Source organism: Vigna radiata, chromosome 4 (assembly GCF_000741045.1).
Source record: "Vigna radiata var. radiata cultivar VC1973A chromosome 4, Vradiata_ver6, whole genome shotgun sequence".
Classification (NCBI taxonomy): Eukaryota; Viridiplantae; Streptophyta; class Magnoliopsida; order Fabales; family Fabaceae; genus Vigna; species Vigna radiata.
Genome location: NC_028354.1, coordinates 7,605,925 through 7,618,669, shown reverse-complemented (window position 1 = coordinate 7,618,669; position 12,745 = coordinate 7,605,925).

Here is a 12,745-nt window from a genome sequence, read left to right as displayed (position 1 = left end):
AAAGAGCTTTAAAAAAACATCAAAGCTTTCAATGTTACTTAAAATTCAAATAATAATAATAATATAAGAACTAACATGATTAAAACTACAAATATACAACCTAGACGCCCAATATCAAATGCAAGATCAAAATCTTCAATACAACATGCATTATTATATATGTGAAGTTGGGATTCTTCATTTCTATGTAGTCCAAACAATTACTTAAAGGAGAGAAATTAAGGATAAAAATTTCTTGTTATTGTGAAACAAAATTCAACCACACTAGAATGGCTACTACAAAGTTCTTCAATCTTTCATATCTTTGGATACCTTTTAGCTATTGAGCAGATGAAAAGTTATGTGAAGTAAAAGAAGGAAATGTGGTTTATTATTAGTAAGAACTTAAAATAAAAATAAAAAATCAAAATGTGGGTTCTAATAAAGAAAAGGTGACGAATAATTTTGACCTAATTTATGAAATGCAAACTCAATTAATAATGTTACTTACCCTTAGAGAATGAAAAGGTTACAAGACCAAAGTTGAATTTGAAAATTAGGTTGAGTGTAGTATTCATTATGAAGAGACCCTCTCTCACCTATTCTTTATTGGATAAAGTAACTTTCATGAAGCACTGAATTTAGTAACCAATTTATAGATTTTTTTTCCAGTATAGTATAATGTTTTAACCAAATTACTAGACAGATTTTAAAAAAATTACATAGATAAATTGTATTCAAATAATACAAGAGTCATTTTTTACATTGAGGATTTCTCTCTCCTTACTTTATCTTTTTAGTTTTATATTTTAGGAAACCATTTTTTTCTTTTGAATTTTTTAGGTAATTTTATTTTTCAAATTGTATTACAATTTTTTTTAGATAAATATATGTATTTTTAATTTTAATTTGGTAATGAAATCATTCAAAATTCAAAATGTGTTTTAGTAATATAAATTTTATTATCATATTTTTATTAATTTGATGGATAATTTTATATATTATTAAACTTGTCTAATAATATTTTATTAGTAATTAAAATTAAAAAGATAAATGTATATTTATATAAATAAATCAATTTTTTAATTATTATTTTAATAATAAAATTATCTAAAAATTTCAAATTTAATACATTTTCATATAAAATTAAAAAAAAAAGCATAACTTTTAAAGAATAAAAGAAATCAAAAACATTATTTTTAGTTCATTATCTAAAGTATTAACAAATATTTCAAAATAAAGAGTATATAAGAAAAATATGATTGAATAAGAATTTAAGATAAGATAAAAAAATTTAGAAAAACCTTTAACTATATTATTAAGAAACAATTTAAAATTAAATTAAATGTTTATATACAAATTTTAAAAACATAAAAACTTAAAGTTTAAAATATATAAGTAATGAAGAAAACAAAAATCGTAAACGATTTCTATAAATTAAAAAAACATATATAAAATTTTAAAGGACGGTGATATTTAACATAAGTTGCTTTGACAACATTTTAAATATTTTAATGGAAAATGATATATGAACAACAAATTCGGACAATATATTAGACACGGAACACGTGTCTAAATGTGAGTGGTCCACATGGAAAATAATTTTAAAAAATAAAAATGACGTGGAAAAAAATTGAAAAGGGTTTCAATTTTTGGAGGTTAATTCCCATTTTTCAGAATTTGAATCTGATGGAAGGAGAGAGAACCGAAGCTGCAAAAGAGAGAATGCCAACCCTTCCTCCCATCCCAAATCGATCACTTCGATAGACATACACAGTCAAGCAGCCGCCACAAAAAGCAATTAACAAAAAAGAAAAAACAAAAACTGAAGTGAAACAAACCGTAAAGAACCCTTGACTTCGCAACTTCAAGAGAAAACTAAACAAGAAAACTGGCCAAGGGTTCCAAAAACGAGGTGGAGGAGGTTCCAAAAAGGGCCGCGGGACTTGTCGGAGGCGGTGGAAGAGGAGGAAGAGTCGTCGTCGGAGAGGACACGGTCGACGCGGACGACGACGTTTTCAACCTGAGGTACGAGGGAGTGGAAGTGGCGAGAAACGACGCAGCAGCGGCCTAGGGCTTTGACGTCGCCGATCTTGTTGAAGACGAGGTGGAGGAGGGAGTTCGAGAGACTATCGAAGTGGTCGATTTGGGATGGGAGGAAGGGTTGGCATTCTCTCTTTTGCAGCTTCGGTTCTCTCTCCTTCCATCAGATTCAAATTCTGAAAAAATGCGAATTAACCTCCAAAAATTGAAACCCTTTTCAATTTTTTTTTCACGTCATTTTTATTTTTTAAAATTATTTTTCATGTGGACCACTCACATTTAGACACGTGTTCCGTGTCTAAATGTTGTCTGAATTTGTTGTTCATATATCATTTTCCTATTTTAATATAGTGTACGTATCATTGGTTTAAAGTAGGTTGGTATAGTAATAAATAAACAATAAACCAAGTAAGAAAATAAGTGTTCTATCAAAATAATGTAAAAATATTTTTTCCAACTTTAAATATTAAAATGTAGTAAAAAAAAGTTGCAAAATACTCTCATATAAAAGCAAAACTCGTGATTTTGAAACATTGAATTCATTACTTCTTCTATTTTAAAGTCGCATTTATGCGACTTTAGTTATTTTTGTAATTTTTAAAAACTAGCTTATATTGGTAATTTTGATAAAAAAATATTACACTCCTTCATTAAGAAAACCTCAATTTATAATACTTTGTTTTTTTGTTAATTATATATGCCATTATTTTAATTATTAATTTAATGTGTATGATTTATTTGTAACTTCTAAAATTTAGTTTATTTCTCTTAAATGTGAAAATAAGTAATTTCATGGAAAACTAACTTTACTCATATCAAAAGTAATATTTATATGGATAATGATATTTAGACAACATTTTTTTGACTATATGGAGTAATTTTTGACCAATCACAGATTGACACGTAATCAATGTTCAAATATTGTCAAAAAAATGTTGTCTAAATATCATTATCCTATTTCTAATGCATTGAAGATTGAGAGAAAAAGAGAGTATCTTCTTTTCTTCCTCTGTCATTTTTAGCATCTCTATCAATTCTTTCCCTTCTTATTTTAAGCATCTCTATCAATTATTTCCCTTCTTATTTTAAGGATTATTGATCAAAAGTTCATTTTAAGTGGGTAATTATCTTATTTTAACTTTTCATTTTTTAGTGAGATATGGATATAGGTGAAATATAGGGTCTTTGGGTCGTGGACTCCTAATCTCTAGAATTTTTTTAAAAAATGAGTGTTTTCTTGAACTATTTTATATGGATTGTTAAATATTTGTTTCTTTATATTGAAAAATAATTTATGGTAGAAAATTATTTTTAAATGTAATTTGTCTTTCATAATCATTTGATAAGAGAATTCGTAAAGTGTTATTTTTAAAATCATATCACTCAAAACATTAAATCGCCTTAACCTAGGTTCAAATCTCCCATAAGAGTATTTGGAAGAGACGTCTCTCAAAATGTTTGAGCTTAACATCGAGTCAATAAGACAATGATAGAAAAGTTCAAGAGATTTTAATGACAAGCAAACATTACTATTTCATGAATTTAATTAAGCTATTTTCTTTACATTTGAATTGTGATTTATGTACTTCCCTTTTAACCATTACATTTTTTAAATATGCTATAATATTTACTTTTCTTTACTTTACCATGATACCAATATACAAATTTAAAAAAAATTGAACAAGGATCTATATATTAAATATATTCATGAAGTAGAATTGTCTTTCAAAATACCCATATCAAGTATGTTATATTAACATCTAATTCAATAAACTTGGATTTACAAGCGAACTCAAAAATATGAAATTAAGATAAATCCATTACAATTCATTCCATACATCTATACATGTCGTGTGTTAGGATTCCTCTCACATACTCACCACTTGAAATAAGTCTATATGACTTAGTTCATAAGAGGATATATGTTTCAACGTAGGTGTCTATACTTAATACACAAATCAAACAATAATTTACATATCATCCCATCTATTTGATCACATATTCATATAAATATTTTCATTTTCAATAATAATTTTCTTACAACATAATTCATTTCAACAAAATCACAAATAAATTAAATATACAAACTAATATTTATTTTACATTTATGATATTCATTTAAATACAATGTATCAAATAGGAAATGAGGAAAAAAAAAGAATTAAAAATAATTTTTTCCTCAAGCAAAAATGGAACAAATCTAAGGATTGAATTGTATAATTATTTTTTCTTAAGTAAACAATCCTTCATTTGAATAAAAAAATCTTTCACTTGAGTGAAAATGAAGTCCAGAATAAAGTTTGAATCTCTTATCCTATTTGAAAATATGATTAATTAGCTCTTCAATTATGAGAAAATGTTATCAAATTTTAAGAGATAAAATATAAAAAATGAAAGTTAAAGAAAAGAATAAGAAAAATTTTTAGAGATAAAGTATTAAACTTTACACAATGTTTTCCAATTCAAAATTAATCAATAATCTAATTTTTACATTATTAGTACGATAAATAATTCATATAAAAAGTATAACAAATATTGGCCTATTTTATTTTTAATACAATAAAAAATTATAATTTTAGTACAAAACTTTAATTCGACAAATAATTAGGATATTTTAATATACTTATTTTTTTTATAATTATCACAATGATTTATTAAATAAAAATGAATATTAATATGCAATTATAATTATATTTAAATAAAGTTTTTTACTCTATTTTTTTATAAACTTAAAATTTTTAATAATTTTAAGTTTAAAATTAATTACATACAAAATATGTAAATACTTATATACTCAATCTACCATTTATCTATACTACGTGTCCATTAAATTCATATATAAATATAGAGTGCATAATGCAACTGTTATCTTCCTTATTTTGTCATTATTTTCTTATGTAAACGTGGACGTAGTGAAAGTGAAATTGTTACTATCTTTTTTCCTATAAAGCTTCAATAATTGAGCAATGATTATGAGAATACTGATGAAAACGACATCATTTACGTGCTACCATATTACTCACTTTTTCTCTTTCATCATACTAAACGACATTTTTAGGGAGAGAGATGTGACAGAGAAAGGTCTCATGTGAAATAGTAGACGAAGTGTCATGAAGAATTAAGGTTAAATGTTTCTATAAATTAAATTATAACCAAGTTATATAACACTAAGTTATTATTTATATTATTTTATAATATTAAATTTTGTATTTATTTTTAATAAATATATGTAGTTGGAATGTAAATATGAGTTTAAATTTCACTGGATAAAAATGAGATTAAGTTTATTAATTCATTATTTTAACGGTCTTTAACATCACTCATAAGATGTCGGTTAATGGATGGCTCGATGTATATTAATGGATGGTGGCATTACCGTAAATAAGTTGGTAAACAAGACGTCAGTTTCTAGGACAAACGATGTCTATAGACGTCTGTTCTGCCATAACCAGACGACCAAGGGCTTGAGGTAGGCGAGAAGACAGTCTTTTTTACCCTCATTGACGTCAGTTGTGAGGGTGAGGGGGGAGGGGGGGGCATACGCCTATCTAGCTGCAATTAATTTATCAGAAGTTAATTTTTGGCCATTTGAAAAATCTCCATAAATTTATGGTGGTTTTAATGAAAACTACAATTAAGTTTATTTTTTTATTTATTTTTTTTTACATTTTTTTTGATGATTTTTGAAGAAAATCATTGATTAATGTTTTGAAATTATTCCCATAACCCTAATTTTGTCAAATCGTACTCGTGTAACTATTTCTTCTTCACTTGTTTGTCTTGTCTCTGTGCTTCTTTACTTTGCCACCTTAATTTTATCAAACCGCAAACCCAAAATTGACATTTTCTTCATCCTTGGCCCTATTGTCGTGCTGTCGTTGTTGCCTAGAATGTGCCTTCTCTTCTTCGTTCATTGTGTTGGTGTTTGTTCATCAAACCATAATCCCTAAGTTGACATTTTCCTCGTCCTCTATTATTGAGTTTTCGTACTTCATCTCGTCATTGTGCTGCCTATGTCTCTTGAACATCTCTTTTTTTCTTTGTTCATTGTGCTTGTTGTTGTTAGACATTGGCACAATCCTTAAGTTTACGTTTTCTTCCTCCTCCACTACAAAATATTGGTCCTTCGCTTGTCATTTTGTCTTTGTTGTCGCCTGAACCTCTATTATGTTCTCTATTTATTCTATCGTCGTTGTTTAATATTGTCGCAATCCCTAAATTAAATTCCTTTTTCAGTTCATTGTTAAGTTTTCTTCTCGCACAATTCGTAATTCCATGACGGCCTGAACCTCTTCTCAATTCTGTTTTCCATCCCTCTTTCCTCTTCCCATCACATTTGATCCATCTTTAATTTGTCCTGTAATCTCATAGAGGGGTTCCATTCAAGTAGTAGGCAACAATAGAAAACTCTTATTCAGTACGCATGGATTGCAAACTTGGTGTAATATTTTACTGACTAACTATTATTTTTTATTGTAGGCATCTAATCACGGAAGCATACCAAATGATGAGGATAATGACGAACAAAATTAATGAAAGTTGTTCAGAATATGTTTTTTATTTAGTTTTTAGGATTATATAATGTTATTACTTATGTTGAATAATTAATTGTATTTCTAATGTTTACAATTTACTTTATATATTAATATTTAATTTTGATTTCAGATTATTTCACTATGGTTTATTATTAAAGTATTTTTTATGATGATCAAATAATTTCAATAATGCACAAAAAAAAAATTAAAATGATTTCCAGTCTCGACGGTTTTGGAAACCCCTATTGGATAACCCCAATAACTAGTGTCAGTTTTTGGGAACCCTAACAAGCATTGATGATTTTCCAAAACCTCATCAAGTCTCAATAGTTTTCTAGAACCCCAATAAGTAGCGGCGGTTTCCCTGAAAACCATTGGAATTATTTGTCAATTGTGTTTTTTTCTGACGATTTTCACAACTATTGAAAATATATTTACTAGGGGTTAAAACCATTAGTAATGTAAAAATTAACCGCTGGTAAAATTTAACATTTTTGTGATGTATGTTTGTAGTTATGTGTGAGAATTGAATAATACTCGATCTTTAACCTTAGGGGTAATATTGAGAATACATGATCAAAAGTGATTTATATATTCATTTGTAGGGATGACAAATAAACTCATTCCCAGAGGTATTGCCCGAATCTGTTCCTATTTTGACGGGAAACCCCTGTACTGACGGGATACGGGTATGAGTATGAGTATAAGTAATACCTGATTTTTTTTTCAATTGGATATGAAGATGAGTATGTGTATGTACATATATGCCTTGTTCACATTTCTATGCTTATCCTAATCCTTGCTCCTTTTTAAATTATTAAAATACTCATATATATATATATATATATATATATATATATATATATATATATTCCTATAATTATTTGTTTCATCGTGAAGTTCATTTACATCTTCAAGATATTTTTTCTTTTAATACAACCTTTGTTCATTCAGGTTCAAATGATGTACATCAATTAAATATTTGTTATATTTCACATTTGAATATTTCTACTCTTTTAAATATTTTCATTTATTGTGTTTTTTCTTCGTATAACGTAAATTTTTCATCTATTAAGTAATATAAAAAAATTAACTTTTTTATTCTCTCATTATTAATTTTTGTTTAATTTGAAGAACTCTTTTGTTTCGCTAAAACAAGGTTTAAATCGGTTATTATTTGAAAATTTTTCTTAAATCTCTAAGGTGTTTTCATCTTATCATATATTTAATTATACATTTGTTTTTCTTAATGTGATTTCATTCAACGATTTGTCAAATTACTCCAAAGACACAAATTTGATCATTGTTTTAAATATTTTTATTTGTTATTTATTTTTATCATGTAAAATACAGTTTTGATATGTTTTATATGATTATTGTTATTTTTTAATTCATTATCATAAATGTAATTTTATCATTATAGTTGTATAAATAAATTTTATTTACTATAATATAATAATTTATTATGTTTATCATTAATTTTTTTATTATCGTGCAACATATATCAAAGTTAGATATATATTAAATTTCAATTATTATTAGTTTAATTTTTTTTGTGTGATTTTAATCAAGTGACATATTACAATTTTTATTCATGTATAAAAAAAATCATTAGAATTTAAATTTTGAATCAAAGAGACCTTTAAAATATTTTTTAATTTGAATAATTGTTTTTATTTTATATTTTTTAAAAAAATATTTTTAAATTTTATCAACTAGGTTTCATTAGCTTTTCCAAATTTAATAAATCTTTTGGTTCTCATAAAATTTTATTTAGTATAATACACTTTTCTCATTCTTATATTACATTCCACACCACTTTCATTCTCATATAAACCATATATTTATATATACATTGCATAAATATATATATATACCATTGATTGTACTTCAAAGGACCATAAACAACTCCAAGAAGTCATTAAAAATCACATGAAACCATTCCATATACATTAATACACAAGAACAATCCAAGAAGAATCACTAAACAATACAAATTCCATTTAAACTCATACTTAGGAAAAGAAAACAGCTTTGAAACCCTTACCAATAGCTTCGAAAGGGTCCAAAACGACCTAAAGAACGTCCAAAACGGACACCAAAAACCCCAAAAATCATCCAAAATTGGTACTGCATCACCTAGTAGCGCCCAAACGCCCAGGAATAACATGGAACATCAACCCCCAACACTGGTTTTCGGCCCCCAAAGAGCAACTTTTGGTATTTTCAACGCTCAGCGCCCCATTTGGGCATTCAGCATTATCAGTAAAATATTCTTCTTCTAAATTTGACCTGGACACTTTCCTCCTACCTTCTAATGACCATTAGGACCTTATGTACCTATAGTAACCTTGAAAATACTTCCCAAACTCAAATTTGCTATCTCATACCTATTTAACCACTTAGGATCACTCAAACTCCATTCTATACTTTTGCATACACTTTTTCTGCAACTAACAACTTAAACTGGTCTAAATAAACTTAACAAAAGTCTCTAAACCATCATATATAGTCCAGAACCTCTAATTCTAAATTCCACTATTGAAAACCCTAAAGTAAGACATAAAACATGCTAAAATTCACCCAATTGGTGCTCAACCAGTTCTTCCTCAAAAATATGTTGTCCTATAACTCAAAATAGTCTTAAATAATCCTTAGGCCAATCCCAAAGCATAGTTTATACAATATAACCCGTATCTTAGGTTTTCACCTATTAAAACCTCCCTTTTTAGCGTAAAAACTACCTATTTCTTCTACTAAAACAATACAAAGATTTATAATCCTTTGACAGTTCATAATTCACCCAATTTAGCATCTCAAATTCATCACAACAACTTTCACATCAGAATCACCTTGCACCTCATCATTAAATTAGTTTTCACATCAACGCATATCATATACAAGCAATTCAACATACTAGATTTCTCAATTCAATACAATTTCACAGTTAAATCAATATTTCACTATACAGACATTAATTATAACTTTTCTATCAAACAAAATTAATTAAAACTAGCTTCCCTTACCTTTTTAGAAGACCAAACTGTTTTAGAAGTTCCTATATCGCTTTCACAGCTCAAAGAGCTCTATCTACACCTATAGACCACAGAAACATGATTAGGGTACACTGTTAGAATCACTTATCAACAAAGAACCTAAAAGAAGACTCAGACCATACATGCAATATAGAAAACCCCACATGTATTTAAGAACGTGAAATTAGAGAAAAAGAGCAAAAAATTAACTTTCTCTTTTTGAGAAACTATTCGGGTAGACTTGAAGATATCACCGTGAGGATCACACAGGCGGTCTCCGATCTACAATTAGATGAACATGGTGCAAAAATTCTTAGAAAGAAGGGAAAGGACTCTAGAAAAATTGCTTCTAAAGAGATGGTGTGTTTTAAAATAATGAAACTCGTTTGTAACAATTTATTTTATATTAAAGCCTTTTAATATTAAAACAATAGAGTCTCATTATTTTTAACTTACTACCACTTCTAAAATACCATTTTTTGGGTCTTCACATTCTCCTCAACAAGAAAAGTTTTCGTTCTCTAAAATTCTCTTTTTAGGTAGAAGAAGAAACCTACTCTCCTCATATCTCTAACACAACCACATAACTTAACCAAGATACCACTCTCCAACAACCTTACTAACATGAAAACCTTTTTAATGTTCACTAGTGTAGATTGGTCTACCATTGTTCACGAACAAAATCTCCCTCTAAACATCAGCTTTTATGGATAATTCTTCCACATAACTAACCAAACTACATTTGCCAAACTGAAAACTCTACCTCTTGTGAATCTCTAAAACTTATGCTAGCCTTGACTCTAGATCATCCCTTGATTGATCTCCCTTTTTCTTCTCTTGATTCCTATGACAATCACTCTTTAATTTACCTGATTACTCATGATTTTAACTTTAATTACCAATTGAGACGCTTTTGATCTTTTTAAACACATCCAAACTGATGACTTCACATCGCTTTGCTGTTTTACACCCTTGAGTAACATACTTTCCAATTATGCTATCTCATTATCAAGGTCTAACTCCCATCCATTGCATCGACAAAGCCAAAATGAACTCTTCATCTTCACTCCTTCAACTTGTCAACCTAAACCATTTGCCTTTCTTGACCTACCAACTTGTACTCACACTTAGCTCTGCCTTCTCCTCAACTTGAAATCACTAGCTTCATCAATACTTAATCCTTTTATGATACATTTCAAACTATGATTGTTTAAATTGCCCTTCTCAACCATTTTAAGAAACCTACTAATTATAGTGTTTCCACTATACTAATGAACCCTCCTTACCCACATTCACTTCATACCCTGGTCTTTATACTCTTCGATTAACTCTTATTCAAATCTTACCAAACCAAGAACTTGAATTTCCTCTTTATTCTCACCATCATCTACCACTTCTTTACCTCAACATCGAAGTTATCACTTGAAACCATATCTCAACCCATCTTCTTCGTCCATTGACCCATTCCTCTATTCATTGTTCCATCATACTTCCTCACTTCAAAGTTGACATTGTAGCTTAAAATCGTAGACTCACTTTCTCTTTTTTGCTGCATCCTTATTTCCTCCATTCATACACTTCCTTTTTAACCTTCCAAAGATTGTTAAAACGTTCCCAACTCATTCTCCAACTCATTCTTAGAGAAGCTCATCACCTACAAACCACAAACACAAGATCGATAAAAATCTTTATGCACGCCTTATACTGATAAGAACATGCCCACTACCCTCTGCTGCACTACTCTAATTCTCATACTTCTTTACTCACAAGTTTACTAAAATGAACGCTTTCTTCCTGTTAGAAGTAACCCAAAAACAATTACTCTCAAAGAACCTTCTTTGAAGTTGCTATGATCTTGCAAAAACCTTGAGAAGTCTTCTCTCCCATGATAACCTTGTCATCATGTTTCCTCAACACTGTTTATACTCCTTGAAAACGTACATGCCCGAAGCCACTCATGACTGCTAAGACTTATACTAGACTATTCCAACCTGCCTTCTCCTTCTCTTTCGAGATTCTCCAATCTTATAGTTCTAGCTACGATTACATTAAATCCAAACTACCTTCATTTTAACCAAAACCTCCACGTACCTCTTGTACTTCACAACTTCAACAAGAATTATTCAAAATGAAACTATTACCATTAGCTCTGTTTCAAACACTTATCCAAAAACTCTTAAACCATAAGGACTTTATATTCTCTTCTTCAGATATCCAAGTTAACCTTTTTAGATTCTCACAACCATTTTTTCTTCACTTCCGACTTGATCCACAACTGATGTATAACCACTGATCTTTGAAACTTCACTTCAAACTTGTCGCTATAATACCCACTAGTGTATAAGACCTAAGCATCTCCTTCTGAGTATATACTTAGCTTTCTACCCTTACAATACTTCATACTTCTCAAAGACTTCATGTTCTCTCAACTTAGAAACTCGGCCCTATATCATTGTTCCTTAACTTTCCTTAACCTTATTCTTCTTTTATAAAGATTGCTCCCTTTTGGCCCACTTTAAAATTCTTATTTCTTTCTTAGCTTTAACCTTAAACTTTCCACCACTCGTCTTCTTCAGATCTCATCATCGTTGATATACCGAACCATGTTGCATTCTCAAACATTACTACTTCATTGCTCACCACCACCTCCCTTTCTTTTGATCTTTGACATTACTGACACATAAAACCAAACTAATTTCTCAAACGTTATTATACCGATGCTTATCCAAAACTCCTCTTGTAAAACTTGTGATATCTAATCCTCTCTCTTGGTTCTTGGAAACACCTCCAACGAAACGATGCTTCTAAACTCCAACATCTTTTCTCATTCCTTGTAGACCAAAAACTCCGATGTCCTAACTTCCAAGCTCCAAAACACCCACATCTCCCTATCTTCGAGGCAAAACTTGTCCCAAAGGATCAACCCAATTCTAATAAAGATATACATATCAACTTATTCTCAAATCAACATTCCTCTACCACTATAAAACATAAAACACTATCATAAAGGCAAGAACATGACAAGAATTACTATAGACAACAACGCTGGACTCACTACTCTTTCTCCCCCAAACCTTCAGATTTAAGAAAGGAAAATTATCTCTGATATCGAGTCATGAGTGTGCACCTTCATTACTTTAATCAAGACATTTT